Source organism: Anguilla rostrata, chromosome 1, assembly GCF_018555375.3.
Source record: "Anguilla rostrata isolate EN2019 chromosome 1, ASM1855537v3, whole genome shotgun sequence".
NCBI lineage: Eukaryota > Metazoa > Chordata > Actinopteri > Anguilliformes > Anguillidae > Anguilla > Anguilla rostrata.
In genome coordinates, this window is record NC_057933.1 from 10562920 (window position 1) to 10590080 (window position 27161).

Genomic DNA, 27161 nt, shown 5'->3' on the forward strand with positions numbered 1-27161 from the left:
TAAATATAGTCTAACAACTCAGAGTACCCTAAGGTTTCTTTCCCTATTATTAGAACAACTCACTCAGCCCTATGCCGGATCGCCCATAAATTCGGCATCGAATCAAGTGATCAGATTACCTTAAATGCATTTTTGTATCCGCGGCCCTCCGCCATAAATTAAAACCATCTGAACGCGTCTGGAGTGCATTTCATTCTGCGCTGATTCATGTGCAGTAATATAACCTCTCCCTCGGATTCCCCGCGCAGCCGGGCGGGCGCGGGAGAGCGCCGCGAGATTAAAGCCGCGCAGCCAGATTGAAAACTGGATGGAGGCATCAGATAATGTAGTTGAGATATAATGAAAGTGTAAACAAAAAGCCAGCGAGAGAGAGAGAGAGAGAGAGAGAAACGGCCTCTCATAAAAAAAACCCCCACCGCCGTCTTTCTCAAAAAGAGATTTCACCCGCTCGCTGCCCCCGGAATTATTAACAGTGAGACTGAATTACATTGTTCAAAAACTTGAGGCTATTTGATTTGTTTCATTTTTTTTATTTTCTTCTTTGTCCATTACACTGGGGTAAGAAAACCACCAAGGTTACAAGCAGATAATTGATCATTTTTGTCCCTGTGAACACCTTTAATCATGAATATGGAAAATACTGGCTGGAAGACTTCTAATGGACAAAATGTGTTTTCTTACAAAATGTGTTTTCTTCCTTGGAGCATAGCTTGACTCAATAATAAGAAATGGAATGCAAGCCGTAAAGCATAAAGCAATATTGTCCAGGTTCTTCCCACATGCAGATTCTCAGTCAGACAAGGTCAAATTAGGGGCAGAAAGCAATAAAATTGATTTTAAATATTATGTTTTGGACAGCCCACTTCGAATGATCTGTGGAATTTTTTATTGTGTTGATAGACCACTGCCTGCCTATTTCTGGGTTAATTTACACCTTGGCATCCCGAAGTGCTGGAGGGCCGGGTGATAGGTAGACTGTGACTTTGGAGGAGACGCTCAGCTAAGGGGCCTGCCAGTCAGACAGCTGTGTTGGCATGGATGGGCATTCTCCCCGCCAAATCACAGGATACTTTTCTGCTCTCTGAACACTGCTTACAATGGGGAATTCAATGGCAAAACCATGCATCCCTATGGCCAATGCATTTTTTACACACTGTCTATTAATTAAACAATGTCCCCCTCCAATTTGTCCTCATTTTTGAATTGTGCTTCTCAAGTCTCTGATTTGCCACTCAAGGTGGAGTGCAGCTGGACTGTATACGCACACACACACACGTGCACACACACACACACACTCACTCACCCATGAGCCAGCGACTGCTTCTCACAGCGCTGTAGGGGAGAGGTCCAGCCAGTTGGTGGGGTATCGTCCACTGCTGCACTGATGGGAGGGGCTAACGCAGCAGTAACCCTGGACATCTTAAACCGGCCCTCCCCCAATACAGCCCAGGCTCCAACCTGCAATGTTTAGACTACTGCACCCAGTCTACAAGTGTAGCAAGCACCTCTACTGACTACGCCACTCAAACCCCTGCGGTGCGTGTTTTTCCTAGATATTAAGTCGCTTTATTATGAAGTTAGGGATACAGGGATACTATTTCAAGTTAAGTACATACTGCAGGTGAATCATGCTTTTCAAAGTGGGCTGCTCTGTCAGTGTTGATAACTTAGCTTCCTGCCTCAATTCTGATTCATCTTCCATACAAAACAAATAAAAATCTAAATGATGCCTGCAATCTTTGATATGAATGCATTATTTACAAAAAAAAAAGAACAGACATTGCAACTTTAAACCATTTTGAGACTTAGTGATTAATGTCTGCAAGTCTGAAACACAGCTAATTGCAAAGCGTAAGACGTACACACTAGAGCACTAGTTATAATAGCAGCTTATAGCAAAATTAACACAACCTTCTAACTGCACATGACTACCAGTTATTTCTACTCCTCACACACAGACCTGGACAATGCATGGCAGTCAAATCGAGTGAAAGCCTTTGTTGAGGAGAAAAATGTCCGAGTTTATGAACAATCAAACCCTGTGAATACTGCTAACTAAAGGCTAGGGATGGGTTGTGTGGTGCACTGGGCAGAGGGAAACGAATGAATGGGAGTCTGGGAGCTTCGATATCACTATAGGGATGGATGACGGTGAGGTAGGGAAACAAAACAGGTAGTGATCAGTGTGGAGAACTACTAACACTATACTAAGAGTTAATATTGTATGAATCACAACACCTGCAACGAAAAAAAGTCATACAAAGGCCAATATTTCAGGAATGACTAAAAGGCAGAATCTTCTACTTATTGGAACTCAAGCACGCCTCCGATTGTCCGCAGGCTTTCCATAGCACCAGAGAGGATTCTGGGATATATTGCACAGTAAGTGAGGCTGTTTATAAAATATTCACTGTCATAATAAATGAACAACAGTATTTTTTTCCTGCTCAATAAGACATCTCGTAGACTCTAATAATATTTGCCATATCTCATATCTCTGTTATGATGCTAATGCATTGCAGGGGTTATTAAGGAGGTAATGGGTGTTTGCTTTTGATTTTATTGTTTGAAACATTTAGGTTTTTACATTTGGAAAAATAAGTAAAGTGGATAGTTTCAGAGTGCATTATGCTTTATGAATACATGCATGGATAATAGATTACTGAATTGCTTTACTGGCAGTGAGGTTAGGATTCAATCAAAATTAATCTTTAAATTTTTTAAACAATTAAAAGCAAGCTTTCACAAACAAAAAGTAAGATTTCACGTTTTGTTCACAAACACAGTTTGGCACATTCAGCAATCACTAAGACTAACTCCCCAAACTGATTTGTGAATAAAAGCCACACCACTTGCGGTTACATGTAAGTAAATGTTAAGGACAAATGGTAACTGAAAGCAGGCCCAACAGTCATTCCTTCCGTCGGACGTAGAAAGTACTAAATGTACCATGGATTAGGTACTCAGCCGAAGATTGTGCTGCAGCAAAACCACAAAGAATGAGGCTTTAACAAAGTTCACTTTGTCCCTAGATCACATATGGAAAAAGAAACTGCATACCTGTTACATGTGCTTCACTAATACAGTACATATCCTAGCTTTTTCCTTCTCTTTCACCGTACATTACCTTCAATTTATACATTATGCTTTCTTATTTTTCCTAGGGCACACTTTTCAACCATAAAACCAAATCATTAATTTCACATACATCACATGCCAAAGGATGTGCATGAAATAACATGAGCCTCACAGTTTCCAATGTCAAAAACAGTTCATTTACACTGGTGTAAAATGGGAATAGGGAAATGTGTAGCGAGTACAAGTGAAAAACACTCACAGTAAATCACGCTTAATTAAAACAAGCAGCAGTGTAACATATTCCACCAGACAGACTTGCTTGGCAAAAGAATAAATGAGGGCAAAACAAATGCAAGACACTTACTAGGCCAAAGCCCGAAATTGAGTGATCTACTTCCAGCAGAAGCTGCTTTTTATTTATTCATCGCTGAATTCTTCTGATAAATGTTCCGCCTTGTAATTCATGATTAGCAGGCGGTTCAACGTTTTGCTCCGACCCCAGAGTACATTCATAAAAAAAACGAGAAATCAATACCGTTCGTTATATGACTATGCAAGATGAAATATTAACAGCTTCAAAAACTGACCTGAATGTTTTTTTTATTTTTTTTATTCCAGACATAATAAGAGCTGCACAATGCTCTGCTCGGATGGAAGCGCATACCTTCAGTATCTCTGCAATATTATACTGGAGGGTACGTGCCCACAATAACAAAAAGACGGATCGGCATCATTAAGCCTTCTAAACATAGCCAATGAATCACTGTCCCACACAATCATCTCGCTGTACTCCTTACTGTATGGATAGACTCACTGTAATTATTTTAAGCCACAATCAAGTATAAAAATGAGCAGCCCCTTGCATACAGAGGAAAAGTAATGTCCTGACGATTCACCTTTGCATCAGAGCACCTAGGGGAGCACAGATGATCCATTTTTGCCAAGTTTTTGCCGTACTCCCTCTCTTAATCATACGCAGTAACCCCATCCCCCATCACTCCCTTCAGCGCACAGATTCCCCGTGGTAGTAGTGGAGCAAGATTTCACAAACAATTTACAGTAAATTGCAGGAAAATTGGCCGCGGTTCTTAGGCAGATTTTTAGCTTAAGATGACGTCGGGAGGATTTATTCACAGGGGCTCCCGTGACCGTTTCGGGGGGTTTTCTCCCCTTTCAAAATAACCCCTGGCTCCCTGCAATCCTCTCAAGCCCCCCTTTCATTTGCCGTTTCAAATGTATTAATGGTCCGGAACCTTCCTGAATGATCTTGGACCTCTCCCTAATGAAAAAGTTCTGCGGTTCTGTCCCAGAGCAGTAATCAGCCGGGGCTCCAGAGCACCCGGGCAGCCGCATCGGAGCAGGAAGTCGGAGCAGAGTTTGACCTTTGACCCCGGGCCCTCTCCACTCCAGCGCAGAATTCACTCGCCGCGCTTCCTCCGCGGAGCGGCGGGTATCACCGCAACACCCAGAGTGAGGCCGGGCCTCACCCACGGGCCCAGACTCCCTCCTTCACTGGAAAAGCACACATTTCACTTAGCCGCCATATGAGTTTCCAGCAGAAGACGAGCCAAGTCGGAGCACGCTTTTAATGAGCCATTTAGAACCCTTCTCCCCGTGATGTTTTATTTTTTTTAATTTTTTTTTTTTAACTGCTCTGCAGGTTTAAACAGTGAGCGCTTTTAAACACCCGATGAATATCCCTTTGTTTTCTCTTAACTGACAGATTTGCCATTTAAAAACACACGCACGCACACGCACACACACACACACACACACCTCGGTTCACGGCCCCCTTCCCGCTCCTGGCGCGGGGCTCCAGGTGAGTGCGGCCAGATGTGCGATCCCGGGATGGGCGCAGCTGCGTGGGGCTCGGAATGCTGGAGCGGCAGGGAGGCTTGGGGAAGTGGCCCTGGCTTGCATCATCTGTTTTAACTTGTCCATCTTCCCTGACAGACATGCTGAGTGCTGTTTTCATTCCCCCCAGATAATATCTTTTACAGTTTTTGCAAACTGTCAGCAGACCTCCAGCCCAAAACACCACCTGCCTCATCTCCCTCCAAATGCACCTAATCACTAGCAGATACCCCGACAGGGGCACTGTGATTTTACACAGCTCAGTAAGCTCCGAGATAAAATAATACCCACCATTACATACTGTAAACTTATAGAAAGGTGACAAATGTACATGCACAGGTTGAAGAACTGGAATGAAACGAAAGCTTCCTCAACAGTGGACATATTTCATCCTTTAACTCCGTGGCACTTCATATTATTCAGCACCAGTTTTTAACTTGTTATATTTAAATTTAATAAAGGAGGCACGGTGAACGCAGTGAGGTTCCTAAAACCCTGCCATGTGCTGTGATTTCACCCAAGGCGGGGAACGAGACCGGCTTCATTTAATTCAGTTCTGTTCTCTCTTTTTTTTTTTTTTCCCTGTCTGGGGGCCGCCTAAACACTTTTACACCGACGGGAGCGGCGGTGAAATTCCTCACATTTTTGCGCGAACCTGCGGTAATTTATTATGTGGGTGTCAGTCAAATTCAATATCATTAAAGGAATGTAAACTACGGAGCCCTTTTGCCAAATCGTGAAAAATGGTCCTCTCACCCGGGTTACTCCGAGCTGCGTTTTCATCAGCACCGCTCTGCGAAGCAATTTATTTCTCTGTGAGGAGAGGAGCCTGGCCTTCTGACGCGCTCTAGAAGCGTCTCTTAAAAGCCCATCGGAGCCCGTGACGACCGCGCAGGCATCCTGTGTTGGTTTTTCTTAGGCACGGCTCGTTTCTCCTGTTGACCTTGCGAGAGCGGCAGGTTGCCGGTCTCTGATACCTGTGGTTAAGCCGTACATTAAATGACCCCAAAATCAGTGTAACTCCTTTCGGGATTTTTTTTATTTGTATTTTTTTTATTTGAGAGAGAGAGAGAGAAAAATGGAAAGCGCCACAAAGATGTCTGCGGGCCGCATCGGTCGAGGTGCTCAGCCAAGCATAAAATGCGCCATTCAGACAATGGTTTGGAGCCAGAAGCCGCCTTCCCATCTTCGGAGGTAATGATTACCCGGGAACAGCGGAAAGCTTTCCATTTTCATTTTAGAACCCCTTTCAGATGAGCCTGTAATGTTCAGCGGCTCAGCTTGGAGTTAAAAATCAAATCTAGCGGGAGCAGCGGGGGATGAATCTCTTTAAGGCGCATAAAAAGGACGGGCTCCATTATTTAGGAGGTTCCCCCTGCTTGTTTACAGTGAAACGGATCCGTGTGGCACCTCCAAGCCCACGTTTGCTGACAGCTTGATGGCCTCTTTAATCGTGATTCACTGGCCAGATCTTGAGGAATAAAAACGGAATTCTGTTAGTCACTGAAAAAAAAAAAAACACAAGTCATAGTTACCAACGGTCTTGGAATGGCCCCACGCCCTTTGTTCAACATATCGCCTCGAATGAACCAAATAAAAACTTTGACCCGAAACTATTACTGATTACAGCTGGAGCAATGGACTCCCGACCTAAGAGTCAGGGGTTTTTACCCTTGAGCAAAGTACATCCTAGTGGATTCCACTGGCAAAAATAGGGTGGCCTGGGTAAGGTTTTAACTTTGTTAGCCCTCTTGTTTCATGCACTATCGTGTAGGAAAAGGCGGGGGGATCTTCTCATGTTGAACAGGAAAACGAGACTGAACACAATGGGATCCGATATGATGAGAAAGAAAAGGAACCAGGGCAGCCTTATCGACAAGCAGCACGACCACAATGGAGGATATCTGCAGGTTTTCCTATCTTGGAAGCACAATGACCAAAACAGAGCAGGGGAACGAACAAAGACGTCAGGCCAAGGACTGCCAAGGTGAACACGCCGTATGTGGTTCTTGTGCCTTTCAGGACGAGCAAAAAGAAACATCCATTCAAAAAGCTGAGACTGTTAAACAGTAATGACAGTCCAGTGGTGCTTTATGGGAGAGAAAACATGTGACACAAGTTAAAGGTATTCATATGCACCTCCTACGTGCGACATATCATACACATCAGATTACTTGATTAAATTTAGAACCAAATTCGGACATATGTTTTAAGCCTTATTTTGTGCCAAAGCCAGGTAATCATGGTTGACTGTAGCCAGGAACTCCCCAAGGAAAGCACAGACGAGGAAAATCAGCTATGGCCTAGGAAAAAAAAGAAAGAAAAAAAAAAGCTTTCAACGGACTTTCCAACAGACCATGCAGAGGTTAAACAAGAAGCTCAAGACTGCAACAAGTGAAGTGCAGTGGGGAAGCCATGGGACCTATGAGGATTAAATCACATAAAGGCACAACTGCAAGCCAGAGCATCTGTGCTCCCAATGGACAAGGTAGCATAATGCCTAATGAAAACTGTCTTTAAATCTTCACCGTCCATCAATTTAATGTGAGGCTCTGTTACACCTGTAGAACACATCTGCTTTAACACCCTCCAGCCTACCTTACAAAATATGTGTGGTGTTTGCAAGTGTAATGGATACACAGACGGGGGAGGACTGTGTAATGTTCAACAGCATGTAACCATTAGGACTGCTTTAAGGAAGCCGAGGCTCTAACCCAGAGCCCGCATTGATTTCCAGGTTCATATATCTTTAATGAGGGGGATTAAATACTTGTTTAGGAAGCACAACCTTGGGCTTAAGTGGTGTTTGCCAGCGCAGCTCATAACACCGAAGACCCGGCTAAAATCTCCCCACGGTGATGCCAGTAATTTGGGCTTCTGTTTGCAGGCCATTAGTGCAGTGATGTCATAGCTCTCCTGGTCCTCCAGCTTCCAATGCAGGTTAGACCCATCCAAACAAGCTTTATCTTACAGGTATTTTCTCCAGACACACAAACATGCATGAGCATCTTGATAAAAAACTCTAATACATGAAAGTGTGCGGCCCACATAAGGGTTTATTTTATTTATTGTAAATACTTTTTAAAACTTTATTTCCTCAGACACTCTTATCAAAGCTTCCTACAAAGGCACCCTGAAATTTTATCTATAAACAGTTCAATGAGCAGGATGTGCATTTGAGTTTTGGAGAAATCCCATGGTGAGGAACAATATGAAACCATGGCCATCTACATGCACCAACAAATTAAACTGTTGTTTACACATGGTGCAATACCAAGACCTATCTAGACCTTTGAGATGAAATCACAGGAATCATAACAGATATACAGTAATTGAAGGCCTTCTTCATTTTCTAGAAAGACTGGAGTGAAATCAGGCAAACGGCCCACCGACAGTTTCGAACACATACCGTAGACTGCCTGGAGAGACTACCACGCGAATAATGCACAAAATGTACGCCAGCTCTATCGATCACGCTAAAATCTCCTCTGCATAATTTACCCGGGCTTATCATAGCATCATTACCAATCTGGATCCGAGATATGGCCGCGATACGGCAAATGGATCTGGTATTGATTTCGCAGGGAGCGAGCGGCAGATGGAAGAGCGGGAGCGGGAGCATTCATCAGAGAGGAAGGGAAGAGTGCGGAGCACATGCAGCACGTCCGTCCAGCGTTAGATGATACAGGAAATCTGTCCTCAGGATACAGCGTTCGGAATGCCGGATCGCTCTCATCAGGTTTAATATCAATGATAGGAAATCCTCCTAAAAGGCGGAAAAGCCTGGGTCTTTCATCTGCACTGCACTCAGCGCCTCAGCACTGGGAATGTCTCAACATTTATCCACTCCAATGCTTTTGGTCACAGTGGTGTACCCTTTCTTCTTCATCATCTCCTTCTTTTTCATTGTCTTCTTCACCTTCTTCTGTCTTCTTTTTCTTCATTGTCACCTTCTTCGTCTTCTTCAAATGTAAAATATGAATTCTTATATCTAATTTATTTTAAACATCTCGTATATCAAATATCTATTGTTTATACTGAATGCATTTTACACATGGCTATGCTTATGTCATACATTTCACAATGTTTTTATAACAGTCTTCCATTGTGAATTTATGCTCATATATTAATCACTAACAGCAATCTCAAATGAAAGTATGTCAGCCGCATGTTTCATATTTCAGAACGCAGCATTGCTTTGGGTCTCCTTTTGATTGCTTCAAAAGCTGAGAGGACTTACATAGTATTACGCAGCTCTATGATAAAAAGGTGCATGAGTCAGCCCGCAACCCTGTAAACTCTCCAGTGCTTGACACAGAGGACCCCAATCACATCAGCTGCATGTGAAACATGAAAGCCTTTATGATTTACCTACAGTATGCCTGATTTTTAAAATCCCAGAGGATTCAGAAAACCTGATGGGATTCAGAACGGAACAATCGGCTGAAATAGTACAACTACCATCACTTGGCCAATCAATGTTATTCTTTGTGGAACTGAACTGCTGTAAGGCCCCAAACATTATGTTTGAAGGAGTTCTTTCCTACATTCCATTAAACATTCACTCTGGAAATGGATTTCAAGAAAATGATACCATAAAGATTATTATCAGTTGCGATTATTTAAGGAAAATGTGACATGTATAGAAAACTGAGAGCTGGGGTTTGTGAAATGGCTGTATTTGGATTATAGAATGGAATAAAGCAACCTATTTGGGCATCACTAGTAGAGACATGTCGGACAATCAAAAAAAAAATTACATTCAAAACATACTATACACAGCTGTTAAAAATTTTACTTTGAATAATATCTTACTATAGGGAATATTATTCACTTTATTCAAATCTAGTACAACACGTTGTGTAAAAATGTATGCATTTCCTGGAACATACAGGAGCATACAACATACAAGAACATACAACTGTTTAATCTCTCTTCAAGGCCAACATAAACCAAACCAAAAAACCTTCCCAGATTAACCTGGTGCCATATCACAATGTCTTCCCTATGGTGGCAGAGGTCAGGTCTCCCAGACAACAACAGCAGTTTCTCAGCCAGCGATCGACAGCATGCAGTAGGTTCCATCTGATTGAAACAGTAAACACACCAGCCTCTTGAACTTGGACTAGCTGTTTGAGTTATTGCTGAGTGCTAATTCCAGCTGTGTTGTTGAACTCTTGTCTTCTTAAAGTTCTTCTTGAGACTATGGTTTCAAAGAACACGTTACAGGAGCACATACTGTAAAAATAAATACCCTCAGTATTTCAATGTAGGTATGTTCCAGACATTCTCAGAACAGTTGATACACCTACACAAGCTTTGCATCTCTCCATGCTTGTGCACCATACAGCTCATAAACAAATTATTCTAACCACAAAATTTATTTTAGAATGACCTCACTACATTACTGGAGTGGGATTAGAGATTTGTTTGGAAAAGAGTTCCTAAATCAATAGCAAACTGCAAACTGAATTAAGAAAAAAACTAAATGCACATTCATTTTCACGTGTGACTATTCTGGCACTACACATTTGAATTTTTGGAATTATGGTGTAATTATAGTGTTAATAGCTGATCTATAAATAGCTCATATCATTAGACGATTTTAGCTTTTCAATTGATGTCACATTATTATTCATTCTGATATCAAAATTACATTTAATATTTTACATATTTTCCAATTATTACTACTACTACTACTACTACTACTAATAATAATAATAATATACTCTCACCAACACAACTGCAACCTGGTGACCAACTACTGTCACTTGTTGGGCGGTGTTGGGCAATCATGTCCTGCATGCATAATTAGGGCCTCAATGTCACATTGGCCTGGAAGTGGAGAGTTCCCAATGGCTGAGCACCTGTGGAGGCGGGGCCTGTCCCTCAGGAGGCGGGGCCTGTCCATCGTTCAGACTGAGGCTGGTCTCCTGCCCACTCAGCTCGCCCCTGTAGCTCAGGCACATACCGCCGTATCCAAAATTCAAATGAGACCCACTGTTCTGCTCGTGTGCGGTAGCATTCAGAAATAATGAGTTCAGTGACATCATTAGTTGCTACAACAACAGCACCAAGGAGACTGCCGCATCTTCGTCAAGGTTCAACTTTTTCCTGCATATCCAGCAAAGTTTGTGTTTTTGGTTTAACGCAGAACAAACAGCAAGCTTTTTGAAAATGCGAGCAAGTGCACCGCAAGGCCGCATGTGTCATGTTATATGATTTGGAACTGGAGCTGAGGAGAGCTCTGAAATCGGGGATGAGTACTACAGTACACGTCACACCTCAGGACATGGCTATGGTTATCGGAATTTGTTGTATCAAATGTGCCAGCTTGCTCGCAGGTTTCAAAGTACGGAATATAACTTCAGAACTTAGCAAAGTCACCTACTGTGCTAACCAAACCACCTGGCTATTTCTTTCCACTATCAAACTTCTGTTGTTTGGCATGGCAGCCAGGTTTGGGCATACGAATCAAACAAACAGCTGTGTTCTTGCCACAGCTCAATACTGCCCTGTCAAATGTGCGCTCTCACCTTGGTGCTAGAATCATGTTGCCATAGGGGGTTCTTTAACAGCTCGTGCTGCCTTGTGTGAGAAATAGCTGCTGGAGCCTTGCTTTGGTAGATGGTAAATCTCCACTGGTTGCAGGCAGTCCTTCTCATTGAGATCCATAAAAGATTCAAGGCTTCTAAGTGCTCACACCAGGAAATAAAGAAGCTCAAACCTTAGCACTCACGAGCTTACATTAGATTAAATGTTGTAATTTTGGCTTCAAAGTATTTTTCCAATATTTATTCACCACACATCCAAGCAATCCCCATATTTGAGAATGCTACTTTGTCGCAATGCAACAATTACACTCGATGAGTAGCAGGGCATGTCAATCAACTGCATTTCTCTCCGAGGTATCAACCCACATTACTGAGAATCATTTTATTGCTGAATTAGTTGTTTCCTATGGCTCCAACAGTATACAATTCTCTCAAAATTAGCCATCAATAAAAAACCCTTAACTTTACTTAATTTCATAATTAAATTAATCTGAACTAACTGTGCAATTGTGTAATGGGGTGTTACCGAAAGAAACAGAAAGAGGAACAAAATAAATGAAGAGCAATATTTCCTCTCAGGAAAGGGATATCCTGAGGTAAAATTATATAGACCTTAAGTGCTGACAAAGATATTGTATTTTTCCAGCAACCCTGCCAGAAAGTAGGACAAAAGCTTGGAGTTTATTCTAGTTATCCATTTGAATGTTTTATTTGTTTAAAAAAAACACAGATATTAAAAGGCTCTCAAATCTATATATACAAAGGGCAATGCAGATATTATGTTTTACTATTATGTTCTAGTATATCAGTTTAGTTAGGTAGAAGTGCAGGCTCAGTTCCAAATCAATGTCCTCTTAAGGCTGAAGGAGCCCATATTATTTTAACAGCTCTTGTTTGTTTTTTTCTGTTTGATTAGTTGAGAATGCTCACAGATGCATGTGTTATCTCCACTCTGTGAACAGTGTCATAAATGTTTTCACAGCATCAAATACCTGGGAAGAAAATCTGTCAGCACTGTGAATCTGGTGAATAGAGTTTTAATAAAAATAAATACGCTGAACATACAGGTATGGGGAAATAGGTGAACAATTCACTCATTCAAGCAATTATGCCTTCCTGTCACAGTTGACATGAAGTGGTGATTAGCCAGGATGACATGATGAACCATAACTTTAAGTCTGAAATGTGAAAAAAAATTCAAGCAACGTTCTAACCTTGCAGCAAGCAGCTAAATCATATTTTGCAAGGGAGTAATCGACATAGCTAGAAGAACACACACCAATTAATTGAATATAGCACATTCACACAGTCTGTGTCTGCTTATACCCAGGGTATATAAAGTGTGCGCACACATACACACACACACACACACACATACAAACACACACATGCGCACGGACACAGACACAGACACACACACGTGCACAGAACCAGGTGGAGTTATTCAGGGTGAGCTTGGCGACACCGAGGCAAGGTATATGGACATGCGCCCTTGTTTATAAGATTGTCACTCCTTTAATAAACATGGCTGTTATTGGCCTAATACTGAAACACATCTGCAGATACTTAGTGTGTTTTAAGGAGACATCTGGTTTTGAAAGAGAACACCGCGAGCTCCGGGATCTGTTCAAAAGAGAGCAGAGCACACATTCTGTCCAGGAGCCGGGATTCTACGGTATGAGATGTTCTATAAGCGTACGTAGCGAGATACAGACATCTTGAGAAACAAAAAGGATAATTATCTAGATCTCAATCTTTGCAAATTTGGTGAACTGTGAGACTGCAGCGATCACGCCGCGGTGAAGCTGAATGACCTTTAACAGCACTGTAAACGATAATAGAAGCACATAAAAACTGGCCCGACGGTCACAAATTACAGGCTAACCTGGCTGTAAATTCCGCCCGTGAATAATTCACTATTAGCGCTGATTTTGAAATCTGAGGTTAATGGATCGGTTAAGGTGAGGGTTTAATCCGGGCCCTGAGGGGCCCACTATTTTCGAACGCCCCCCCCCCCCCCCCCCACCCCGATGAACAACAGAGGAGCGGAGAGGAAGGCGGGTCTGCCCCCGCGTCCCGTCTGCGGCGGGACGGCCCGACGCTCGCCCCGCGCCTCTCCCGCACTCCTCTGAGGAAGTCCTTGAGCGGGGTCCGCGTGGAAACGGCCGGGTCCAGCTGCATCGGAAGTTCCCCGAGCCCCCTGCCCGTCACGGGACCGTCTGTTTTCGCTTTTTCTTAATTACGGTCGCCACGCGCAGGTGGAGCCACGCTATCTTCGGGAGCTATTTTCGTGGGTCCCGCTGCAAAATAACCCCCCCCAAAAACGCTGCCAAAGCTCCCACTTCCCCCCCATTCTTTCTTTCTCTCTCTCTCTCTCCCCCCCTCTCTCTCACTCCCTTAATTTTTTTGGAAGAGCTTCATTAGCTAGTGGACAAGAGAGGTTATGTGATGTATGACGAAGCCAGGAAACACATTTTTCAATACATTAAATTTCGGGAAGCATCTTTCACAAACGTCTCCGCTATTAGTTAACCTCAGAAAGGGGTCATTTGAATTTTACAAAACGTTCAAGGTAGGGTAAAAGTACTTAGGAAGGGGCGTGGGTCAGGGAGCACTGCTTTTCATAAAACTTTTGACTTTAATTATTCTCTCATGCTGTTAACGTTGGGGTGGCTGAGAGGGGGAAATGCGGCAGGGGAGTCGCATTAAATCTTTTTCTGTTAAACGATACCTCGGCAGAGTAATGTGGCGAGCCTCGAACAGATAGATGGAGAGATAGATAGATTAGAGACGGAGAAAAAAAAACAGAGGGATAAGGCAGTGCCAGAGTATCGAGTGGCCTCTCGTAATGGAGTTGGCTTCTTATTTCAATGCGCTTGATAGAAAACATAAGCCAGCGGGGTATTGAATGACGCCCTAATGCAAGGATATGCTAATGCATTTTAAGACGTCCTACGAATGCGGCATTTTGATGCATTGAATTATTCGGTGAGCTCTCGTATGTTTGTGGAATTCTATGAGGAAACAGCGATAGCATTTGATCTCCCACACAATCAGATTAAACAGCTGAGGGACAGGACAGGACTCGTGGCAGAAATGACTATTTTGCAGCTTAGAATAATTTTTTTTTTTTTAAACTCTGACTTGTGATCTTTCCTGGCTGAACCGGCAGGAAGTCTGTCTGCTTTTGCTAGCGGAGCCTGGGCAAGAAAGGGTAGCTCCCTCAGGAAGGACTTCTGGGCTAGAACAAAATACGGTGGGGAGGATGCTCAGTTTGAGACCGAAAGGACCTGGGTTCACATCCCAGGTGTGTCTCTGTGTGTTTGTACCCACAAGCCAAGGATCATCACCTTTGGTGGGAATCCAGCTGAATAACAGAATTGTGACCAATGCCAGTGACTCCGGCCAAGGAAACAGAGGAAAAAAAACACACAGCAGCGGGAAAAAAGGCGTTGAAGATCACAGAAAAAAGGGGACTGAATGACTCAGCTCACCTTCTGCATTGTCTTTTAGCAAATCTGCGGCAGACTGAGCTGCTGCCTATAGTTACCCATCCAGCCAGAGTCCATGAAAGTCAATCAGCCGGTCGTCCAACATGGCTAGAGCTTCTCCCAGGGCTCGCTGTAAAGCCTGAGATCTCGTCACGCGGAGCGACGTGGCGAACAGCCTGACCTTGCAGAAATTTTTCGAAAGGAATTCCCCGGGGTGAACCCGAATGAACTTGTGCATGCTCAACCGCGGGTACAGTCATTCCCCCAGCTGTAATAAAGCACGGCATCCTTCCTGACATTTCCCTCATCCCTCTCCAAGCCATGGGGGAACATAATTATTAATAACATCGCCGCTAGCCTAAATTAAGGCTCTCGCTCGGCGAGGGTTACATCTCAATAAATATGCATGTTGCTAAAATTGGACGGGGCAGTCTCATCTGCCGCGTGACAATGCATTTCATCTCCGAGCAACTTACCTGTCATCGGCAATGACAATAGAAGGCAAGTGTGCGGAAGATGTGCAGGAAGTTGTGGAGACATGTGACCTCCAGAGGCCTCGTTACTGAAAGATGTTTGGTTTTGAATGGCATCTATGAAGTGGGCTCATGGGTATTAGTATTAGTAATGCACTTATAATAATAATAATAATAATAATAATAATTATTATTATTATTATTATTGTTGTTGGTGGTGTATTGTTTTCATTAGTAATTTTTATGATATAAACTTGCGTATTATACGGTACAAAAAAAAATCATACAGTATTACAAACAGGATTTTCCTATCTATGCTGCAGAAATATACATCAATATACAAGTGCAACCCTGAATTATATGCCATACCATTTTGTTACAATTCTACTTCACCATTTTTGATACCGTACAGAATATAAAAAAGGTTTTAAAAAACATTTTGCCTTGCACTTTACAAAGTCCAGCCATGACGCTGATCTGCAGAAGTAGATTTCTGACTCACCCCAACCGCACACACATTAGTCCAAAAGAGAAATTTATGTATTATTAAAACAGGGGGCCATTAACACCTTCTAACTTTTCCAAAAAATGCCAGTGCGGGAGCTCCCCTGGGAGGGGGAGTCTGGAGCGGGGCCGAGGAGAGAGTGAATGGAAGTGATTCAGATGTGATGACCACGAAAAGGTCAGGAGCGAGGGAAGAGAAAAAGAAGAAGAGGAGGGAAGAGGGAGTAGGAGGAGGAGGGGGGGGGGGAGAAAGACCTTAAAGACATTTATAATTCTGGCCCTGCGAGTATCAGAGTACACACCATAAAGAGGAGCCAATCAGCACTGAATCATCCAGGAGTGCCAAAGAATTCGGAACATGTGGAGGACGCCTTTCCCCCCCGCCCCGCGTTCCCGGCGTTGGGGACGCTCCCTCCGAGCTGATTGAGGTTAATGCACCGGACAACGAGCGAACGCCGGCCTTCTGGTGTGCATTACGCTCATCTGAGGAGCGCGCTCTCGCTTTTCAGGGTACCGCCAGCCAGCGCCGCAAATAATATTTACCAGATACACAGCCAACAGCCCAGCGTGGGGTATCAGGCCCAGCTGGGAGAGCGCGGCTTCGGCATTATTCACTCCGACCTCATTAATGTTTGTGCTCTGCGTGCGTAAAAAAAAAAGATGCAACCGTCGGATTTAGTGCTCAGAGTGTACTCTGATTTCCCTTTCTGCCACTTTTCATACGGTTATGTATTTTTATTCTTGGTTAAAAATATATTTCTGGGACTTGGTAGAGCTGAAGGAGAAGGGGAGCCCTCTCTCTTTTTCTCTTGGGTGAGAGCGCACACTCTGAGATGTGTCTCGTGATCTTTGAGGAACACACGGCAGGATAAATCCACTTGGAGGGGAGAATGTATCCCAGGATCCTGAGCGCATCCGCTGATGGGCTGACAGCCTCGTGCCAAACACAGCACAGGTGCGGGTGTTATCGGCGTGTGCTTCGTTACAAATTCCAGGAGAACCTTCAACCTCAGCTACCTGCCGCACCACCAATCACACACAGCCCTGTGTGTGTGCGTGAGTGCGTGTGCGGAGGCGTGTTTGTGTGCAGTTTTTTTTTATTAAAACCACACACAAAAGTATATCTGCAGCACTGAAAGGTGGATAGTTGATGGCCCTTTGGTAACAGGATGCTACCAACAGTAGTCTCGGCAGAATGGGCTACAGTTCACCCTGCTCTGTGGGGAATTTAGACAGGTAGACAGACCGAAACATACTGCTATGGAATTATATTAAAGTGTGTGGTGTGTTGGAATTCTAGGTAAAACATGTAGGGAGGAGGGCCTTATGGGTGGCACTTTTTTATTATCACAGTACATGATATCATTGTGTAATAAAAAGATTTGGGGTTTTATGTGAAATATGCATGGGATAAACATATCCTCAAAAGTCCACACAGATTTTGATTGCGAATTTCTATTCCAATTTCTATTTCGTCCGAAAAAAAAAAGAAACAGAAAAGGATACAGAAAGCAAATCTGCAGTTCCACGGCTGAGGAAAGAGACCGTGATGGTGAAGGGTCACACATGCTCTCCGGCTGCGTCAGTAACAAGGCCCCACAAAATGCGAGAGAGGCTTTCAGACCCCCGCAGCCGAAGGAGCAGGAACAGCCACTGGAACCCGGCCCTCTCGTCGAGAGGGCGGACGTGTGGAATCTATGACCTCATGCGAATCCTAACAGATTTATCTTAATAAACCGGCATCTTCTCTCCAGCTCCCTGGCAGACCCGAGGGCCCGGTGTGGTGCGGGTGCGGGTGCCGTCCAATCCCGAACCACTTTGATGTTAACTCTGAGAGGTGATTGGCTGCCGGAGTGAGACTTGCTCACAGTTGGAAGCATTTAAACAGAGCTGTTGTTGCGTTTGCCTCGGCTGCGAGCTGAGGTCCCAGTATGGCCGCCGTCGGCCCCGCGCTGTTTTTGCGAAACTTGGGGCCTGAGATTTTTTGCCTCGGGGCTCCCCGTCACCGTGAGGGGCCCCACGGAGCCCGGTGTTTAATGTATACGTCTAGGTACACTCTGCGGAAAAACAATCCCAAGGCTTATCTGCCTACATAATAAATCCACGTCTATCATCATTCAGCTGAAAGAGTCATTAGCACTATAGGACCAGAGGAGGGGGCACTGGGGTGTGTGTGTGTGGGGGAGGAGGGGACAAAGGAAATGGCGCAAAGCTGGAAAAAGAAAAATTGGACACGCCGCTTATTTTTGTAGCCTCTTCTACTATAAATGGAGTGTGAGGCAGGGATTCCGCCCGCAACGACTCTTCCTCGCAAAAGACAGGCCGCTAAAAATAGTGCCCCCGAGTCCTCGGACTGTCATTGTTTCGAGCCCCGGACGAAAATACCGATGGCTTCAGGGGTTACGATCCCGCGGGAGCCAGATTTCCCCGATGCCCACATTTAGGTACCAAAAAAAAAAAAAAAAACATGGAAGACCAAGCCAAAATTCTTGCGGTATGTTTCCTCTCTAACCCCGGAGTCTCAGGGCAGTTTGCAGTAGGAAGCAGGCTTATTCCCCACTTGTGCATTCTAAGCAAAAAAAAAGAAAAGAAAAAGAAAAAAAAAACCAATGGACTTCAAACTGACTTGTCAGTCCCTCCGCGTTGCATCCATAAACTGTGTGCTGTAGACAGGCTCGGCATGAGGCCTACGCTCAGGGTCTGTGGACTACACCACTGGAGTGCACCCACGGGAGGCCACTCTCAGCTAAAGTACTAACACAGCTACCACGCTGCTATTGACCATGCACCGCTGGATGGCTTCCACAACTGTCTGGTGAGTACTACAAAAATCATGTTCTTGCAATTCGTTATAATTACATAAACGAGTAACACATACAATTTTGGACTTCTGGGGGAAAAAGCTTAATCTATACAGGTAATAAGTCATGCAGGCTTTTCTTTGAGCTATTTATACTGGTATATGTAAGATTTTGCTTTAAAACTATCACCCAGCCATGCTGCTCTCTATAAACGGACACAAAAAGGGAGTGCATGCTTTCGTTTTTTTCTGCCTTTACTGTGTATTGTATCTGTCTAGAATGTAACCTATACACAGCCCTTCTATCTCTCCATCTCCATCACTCTCCGCCTCTCCTTCCGCGGACTGCAGAGCTGCAGGTAAGCTGGAGAGGAGCCAGATCGGCGCTGTGCTTTACCCGCGCGGTGCCCGAGGGCCGGGGGGGAAAGACGATACCGCTGCATCAGATCCCGAAACAAATATGGAGCAGAAACAGCCAGCGGGCTCACAGCGGCCCGCTCCGGCCTGCAGCTGAGGTTAATGCGGGGTCTCACCTCCGCGCGGCGGGCTCTGTACGCCCCCACCCCCTCCCTCCCCGCGCCCCACCGCGTGCGCACGGCCTCGCTCGCTGTGGCCTTGCCAGGAGCTCCGTTTTTCCTAATGCCCTGTTCCGTTCCATCAGCTTTATCAGCTAAGATGGAGCCCCCTCTTCCTGCTGCGTCCTGATCTCCAATCCCACCGGTGGGTGGGGGGGGGGGAGCTTTTATTCTGCCTACCTCTATCTCATAATTCCTTCCATTCCCCCCCTCCCCCCTCCCCCTATCCGCCCCCCCATCTAAAACTGTGCCTGGATCCCAACCTGGAGCCTTAGTCTTCCGGTCTACAAGACCAGCCCCAGCCCCCATGAGATCATCGAAATAGCAGCAGAGCAAAAGGCCCTCATTTCCATGACAACTTTTTTCCCACACCCCCACCCATTTTGAGATGCCAGAGGCTAGCCGAGTGCTTCCGACATTCAACGTTTTTTGCACATGTGCTGCAGAAGGTGGGGTTGGAAGGGTTGTCTAGTCATAAAACTAATAATTACGTTTCGGAGTTAATTTAGTGTTCCCTGGGCCGGCCTTTTCAACGAGACAGAGGCGGGTGCTCGTGGCCATGCCCGAAACATGGTGCAACTTGACACTAACTTTGCTACTCTTCAAAATACCTCAACATCGCAGGGAGGGCAGACACCCAGATAAGCTTCTGAAAGTCAAGGAATATTCGATGCAGCGTATATCAAAGACAGCGTATTAAATGATTCGTGTGAAATGTCTGGATTTTAGTGTGAGGGTACATGGCTCCTCTGGGTGATCAGATGTCCATTTTCTCAGAAAAGGAAACAAAGTAATTGGCTTCAATAATGATAATTATAAACATGAGCTTTTGTTTGTTGAGTTGATATGAAAATGCACCGGTTCAATAAGACAGAGGTTCTTGCTTCACATTCCATACCAAATGCGGTGCAGTATTTTCTACACCATGTAAGAATCAGACCGAAATGAGAAGAGAGGATCTGTCTGAGGTAAATGAGAGCCAGGGACACACATATCCGAGATAGCAGGGCTCGCAGGGGACTGATATCAAGATTATTTTTCACTCTCGTGAGGGAAGTCGGTTGTAATACAGTCCACGAGAATGCCCATTCCAAACCGCTCGTTACCGATAGGGTTTCGATTCGATAGCTTTATTTAACGTGCTCCGTAATAAAAAAAAGAAGGACTTTTTGAATTTTCCCCAGTTTCGTCATCCTGAATCCGCAAGACAGATGAAAACGATTTTCTGTGGACTGTCGATTGTGCATGGATTCTTTCAAAGAAAGAAAGAAAGAAAGAAAGAAAAAAAAACAGAAGAACGCCCCTCGAAAGTGGGGGCTATAGAAATCTGGGGCATCTGGCAGAAGACTCCTTCATACAGGCTGCGAACATCCTCAGTCTGATGCGTTCATTCCCAGTGAAGTGTGCATTCTCACACACTCTCCAGAGCCAACCATACAGAATGTGATTATCAAAACCAGCCTGTGCAATCAAGGGCTAGACACACTGTTGTTCCCCCTACAAATTAAGATTGCCTCTTCATTTCTTAATGGATACCTAAATTACCCAATAACCTAAGGCATTAATGTGAAATTAAATAAAGTGTCACTCACGGAAAAAAATAAATAAATAAATACATCTCCGATGGTTTCCAGTGCTAAGAAATTGTCTTTCCAATTCATGACATGATGTTCGCTGTACACCGAAGCCCCATAGTGTATTACATCCTGAGGCAATAAATGTTTCAAATCACGCGTTCATAATGATACATACACAGGATATGTTTAAATGTTGTCATTATATGGCTGCATATCAGTATTGTATTCTCTCCTGTCTTGTAAATACTTGATTCAAACAAAACAGGCAAATGGAAGCCGTATACAGTCCCTGACTCAATTAGGCCCTCGAGCAGAACTACTGTACAGCAAATAAATCACTTTGTCGATCAATGTCTTCAATAATTAAATGCCTGGCAATAGGTTTCCTGTTTGGCTGCTGTCAATATGAATAAAATGTATTCCTTTGACTAAACAGGAAGTCGATTTTTACAGCAATTCGATTTTCGACTAGGAAAGCGCAGAATATGAATGTGGTACTAAAGGAAAGATTAGAGGACCCACAATGCAGCAGCGGGCAGTGACCACGTTCCATTTTTGCCAAGGGTTAACCAAGCAGTAAGTTTTCTACAGCACTGAAACGCACACGTTCTAAAAACAAAACACATTTGCTCTCATGCCCCTGGCGTCGAAGAATGCAAGTTCTGGCTTAGTGAACTAACCAGTGGGTGCAAACACCTTAAGTATAATGCTGCAGTTTTGTAAAGTAAAGCAGTAGAGTATGGAATTCTTCAAAAGAAGCGGAAAATTATGTGAAGCGATGTGTCAATTAAGTAACTTCTTTGCTTGTTGCAAAGAAGTTACTTAATCAACACATCAGTTACTAAATCAAAGTTACTTAATCGACACATCACTTCACAAAGCTCTGTTCTTTGCTTGTTCCAAAGAACTTAATTAACACATCACTTTATTGTGTGAATAATTTTTAGCAGAACATACTATAGTGCCACTATTCTGTGGCACAGAGGTACAAATAAGCTGAATAAAAACAACATAAATAAAAAATATATATATTATGCAGTGCAAACTGGAGATCTGATAAACAAGAAAAACATACAGAGTGAGAATATATGGTATTCTGGCAATGGTAGATATTTACATAAGAGCTTACTGTACCTACCCAAACTGAGCAAATATTCTAAACAAACACAAATAAATAATGAAACTGTCAAGCATCGGATGAAAAGATTTTCCGTGTACATAAATCACAAAGTACCACAATGCTACACCTCTTCAAACATGCGCTCCCATGAGACCAGTCTGACTAGACTAAAATACTCCGTGCGCTGAGAACTATGTAAATCACGCGGCATCTGGCCCTGCGAGTCCTCCTCTCTGCAGTCTCTGTTCAGCCCGGCACAGCCACTCAGCTACTCAGATCCACAGAAAAATGAGCTGTTTGAACAGCCATGATCGCCGTTCGCAAGTAAAAACAATCACAACCGAAAAACCTTTCACGTCAATTTTCAAATTTTGTGAAGACGAAAAAAAGAAGAAGAAGAAGAAAGCACGATGACTTTTTTCTGAGCTCGCATTTGAACCCCCGGCCACTTCATGTGTACCTCCGCAGGGAAAAAAAAAAAAAAAGCGGCTGATGGAATGCAGCCATTTGGGTGACCTTTCGGCCCCCCCTCGGAGGAAGACCGGTGACAGGTAGATATATGGCCAGTTTGTTATTGTGAATTCCAGATCCTGTGATTATCTCCGACTCAAACTTCTGGAGTTTTTAATCTGGGATTCCTGAGACGGTTCACCCAGGGTGCTTCTGTTTTCGCTCACCTTTCCCTGACCCGCATTTTTTCTTCTTTGCCCCCCCCCCCCCCCCAAAAAAAAAAAAAAAAAAGAGAAGTACACCTTATGGATTCCAGGGCCCTGGTCAGGTTTCGTTTTAATGTCCCTCTACCTCAGTGGGGACGGGCCAAGTTCATGCCGCCGGGCCCCCACCGGGTCCCCGCCGGCCCCCGTTATTTTCGGGCGAGGGCAGGGTGTCTCCGACTGCTCCATCGCTCATACACGACGAAAAGAAAATAAGAGGTTTGTCAGACCAAAAAAAAAAGGCAAATTTGTTTTTGATTATAAAATGAAGCACAAAAAGCTCAGCCCTTAAAGGCTGTGAAAATGCAGCAGGACGGACAGACTTTCTCTTTAGAAACTGCGGGGATCTCAGCAAGTTCACCCAAAAAGGTAGACAAAAGTATCCGATTTCCGAGACCCTGTAAAATGCAACGGGATTGATTGAAACCAGATAATGATAAACTGGAACGGCTACATCCAGTAATGAGATTCCAACTGGCGTGTTTGGATTAGGTGATTACAGAGCTCTCTCTTCCCCAGCTCGACAGACATGCATCAGGCCATAGGGGAAGAGTTCACCAAACACTGAAATATATCTCACTTTTTAGCCTCGTTGCCTTTGCAGGGAGGTGTACTCGTTCAAAAGGAAAACAGGTTATGAAAATAGACACAGCTGGCAGATTACAAACAATACCCCAGCTGTTTCATCTTTGCAGTAATGGTAATCAGATCCTAACAGTCACTGCGGGGTCAAGGGTCACTCTTCTAATAAAAGTACAAGGAAGATTAAAGGGGGAAAATATCTATGATAGGACAGGATGCAAAACTGACACCTGCATTTTTAAGGTTAAGTCTGGGGTTTTAGATGAATATTAGGATGTAACCTCGACTTCCAGTTTGGGATTGTGTTGAATCCTGACAGGGACTGTGCGTTCCGGTTCATTGTGACACTGTGTGATATTTACACTAAAGAGAACTTCTCTTGCTCATCACTTTCTTTGTTCTTTTTTTCTGACTAATATACAAGCATTTCATGTCACTGAATAATATCTCTGAGCGTTGAAAGTGTACAATTAAATAACTGAGTTTTGAGTGCTGTAAAATTAAATAACTTTCACTTCAACAAAGAGACAATGATTTGCAACAAAAAGGTAGGGTAGTATCAAAACAACGAGCCACACTAACTGTCAGGGCTGGCAAGTCACTCTTTTCTTACACAGGGAACACTGCTTGCATTTAACATCTATAGGAATTAGTATAGTAATAATATGTTTGTCTGTGGTCTCTAAATTGAAACAATTATTAATAACATGAACACTCACCCTTGTTCATTTGACACAAACATAATATATTATATCTAATTAAAATTATATTTTAATTCTGTGTTTTTTTTGTTTGTTTTTTTTTTGGTCGGTATTAACCGCACTATGATATATCTAAAAACATTAATTAAGACATTTGAATGTAACCTTTTATGGCACATTTTACTTATTATTTACCAAACATTTTCTTTCATTCACTTGAATGAAAGACATGGTACGTGTCGACAAATGTACACAGAAATGAAGATTACTGCCATGAGTGTGCGGGAGAGGTGGGATACATAATTAATGCCTCCATTTTAAAACCGGGGAAACAACATTAAATATGAGCCTCGCAGCTTCACTTCAATGAACGTACGTCTCTGCATTGTTCTTTTGAAAAGTTCGTCAGCGTGACAGCGTCACCGGGGTCTTTCTGACACCGCCTGTCATGCTAAAGATCAGTCCTGCCTCTGCTGCTGTCACTTCTTATCAGCGCTCATTTCTTAAATTTCTGCCTGCAAATATTCAACAAAAAAAAAAAAGATATATTACCATATTGAGAGCTGTCGAGGAAAAAAAAAGGGAAAGTATCCAATAATCTTTTTTTAAATTTTATCTGTGAGCTATCCTTCAGAGAAGTGTTCAACATTCTGAATTTTTCAGCAGTGCTTAAACAGAATGGAAGGATATTGCTGTTTTGATTCTCAAGCTGATGCTCTTCTCCATGACACACATGTTTAAGTTATTCTTTTAATATTTCTTGAAATAATGCACTTTTATCTCAGGGACCGAGTCGTATATTAACGTCGCGACAGAGTGTGAATAAGATGATTACGCCCAGCAAACAATATTACGGAGCTGGTGGGGGTGGGGCACGCGTGCATGTTAATTGCATTACCAGACACCGTTTTTGCAACACAATGTTAAATTGCAAAAGCACAATTTTGCAGACTGTTCGCGAAATTGTATGCCTAGCATCAATTTGGGCATATCCATCACCAGTGCCCTATCTGCAAGGAACAGGGTAACTTAATTTAAGGGCAAGATATTGGATTTGGGGAAGGAGAGAAGGGTACAACAAAACAAAACAAAAGGCAGAGATTAATCATTCTGCAGCGCAATGACAGTGCATACAAAGCTGGTCATGAAACAGTTGCTTGACGAGGAAATGATTGTACAATCTACAAGTAACTGCCTGCCACTGGCGATGTTCTCCTTCCAACCCGGCTTGTCAGGTGTAATCATTTTGTTCGGCTTAATGTTTTATGCAAATGCATCCGGGGAGAGTTTTGTCAGGGGGTTGTTTTTGTGTACGTGCGCGTTGTTTTTTTAACCGCTCGGAAAATATTAGCATTCCTCTGAACGTCGGCTGCTTTGCCCTGATTATTTCCCGTACGCATCAGATTTTTTTTTTTTTCCTCCTCTCAAGATCACACGCTGCTTGTCACATCAGAGGGCCCGCCTAAAGTGGCGAGGTCGGGCGGCGTTTTCGCTGATCCTCTGAGCGCGCTCCGCGCCTCGGCGAGAAGGAGAGGTACGAACGCGGCGACGGAGGGGTGAGCCTCTTCCCCGTCCCACTCTGTCCCACGATTCTCCTCTCCAGAACTGCGCTCGCTTCATCTCGAGGAGGGGGGGGGCGTGGATAGTTTTCCTGAATCGCTGAGAAGAAAGGGAATTATTTTCACCCCACCCCCCCCCCCCCCAAGTGGCTAGGTTTCGTTTCGACGAGAAGCCTAGTCACACTGTCAAAGTCATGACATATGACCGCAAAAACGTAATCCAATTGGCTCGCAAAGCCTTGTTTTTCAGGGGGGTGGGGGCTCTGGTTGGGGTTTGAAATTACCTGCCTGCAATTCTCATACCGGTGCTTATTGTTGAAGAGGCCTGAAAATTAACGTCATACACTATTGCTGGAAAGACACAGGCTGGGACTGCCGTATTTGTGTTATTGGATTCTTTCGATTAGTTTCCAGCAGAGGCATGTATACACTGCATGGCTTTGGCTGCAGGTCCGGCCACTTTGGCTGACAAACAGTTTTAATGGGACCCGACAGGCCCAGGCTGAGCTCTAGCCCACAAAAGCGTCCCAATAAATTTATGCTCAAATCCAATTGTTTCCCTATAAATAAAAAAGGTAATCATCTTTAAAAATCAATGGAGAGAAAAACATGGGAGGCATGCGCCAAACTCTAAACGGCCCCAGGTCCCTTTATGAACTCCCGCCTTTTTGGATTTTATTAGTCTATATCTTTTTTTATGGTTCATCATCATCAGAAGATCTAATCTAAAAATCAAAGAATAATGTCAGTGTTCCGGAAGCGGGCGAGGCAAGAGCGGAATCCGGTCTTTTGCCTGGGGTTTAATTTTCAGTCTTTTTTTTTTCCCCTCTCTGCTCGCCTTAATTTGCTGCCAGACGCAATAAAAGGGATATAGCCTCCGGACAGCGGGCGGCTCGCTTATCTGCAGAATTATACTCGCTGCCTTCCCTTTTATCACCTTTAAAACCTCACGCTTTAATGCGGCCTGTGAATCTTCATGAGCAGATGTTGAAGACTTCACCTTCTCGGGGTTTCTTATTTCAGCGTCAGTCAAACGGGAGCCGTGGAAACGCCTGTTGTTGGGTACGCACTCCCTCCCTTTTCCACCCTAGCGACGGTGGAGGGGTTAAAAATGTGGTGTGCTTTTCTGTTAATTCAACAGGGGAATAGAGCTGATAAACACACTCTGTGGAACATTATATTGTCCTCCTCATAACTCAACTCGTTTCATCTCGTTCTTTAACTATTAAGGCAGTGCTTTCCAGATTTGGAGGTGGGGGCCGGACTATGAATCATGGTCTTGTTCCTGTTCGGAAAATGATGAAAAGAGACATTACCTTTGACCCCATGTTCTATGCGTACCCCCTGTGTGACAGCAACTCCTGGTAAAAAAATATTTCTTGCAATCTTAAGAGAACTGCCATAACTTCCAGTAGGTCCCAGAAAGGATAAATTGCTCTGCTGAGAGAGAAAAAGAGAAAAAAAGAAAGAAAAATGGAGAGAGAGAAAGAGAGAGAGAGAGAGAGAGGAACAGGAGGAGAGGACTAGAGGCCAAGGGGCCCTTCGATTGATGTCCTTAAGTGTGAGATACACTGAGCTCG

At 43.8% G+C, this 27161-nt stretch overlaps 1 long non-coding RNA gene across 1 annotated transcript in view; it reads right to left on the minus strand.

Annotated features, from left to right (window-relative positions):
• Positions 1 to 5943: 5943 nt before the first annotated feature.
• The window catches only part of LOC135247815 (uncharacterized), a 46627-nt gene continuing 25409 nt past the window's right edge, over positions 5944 to 27161 (minus strand). The window contains exon 3 of the long non-coding RNA XR_010328309.1: positions 5944 to 6403. This is a non-coding gene — a long non-coding RNA (uncharacterized LOC135247815). The remainder of the gene's footprint in view (positions 6404 to 27161) is intronic.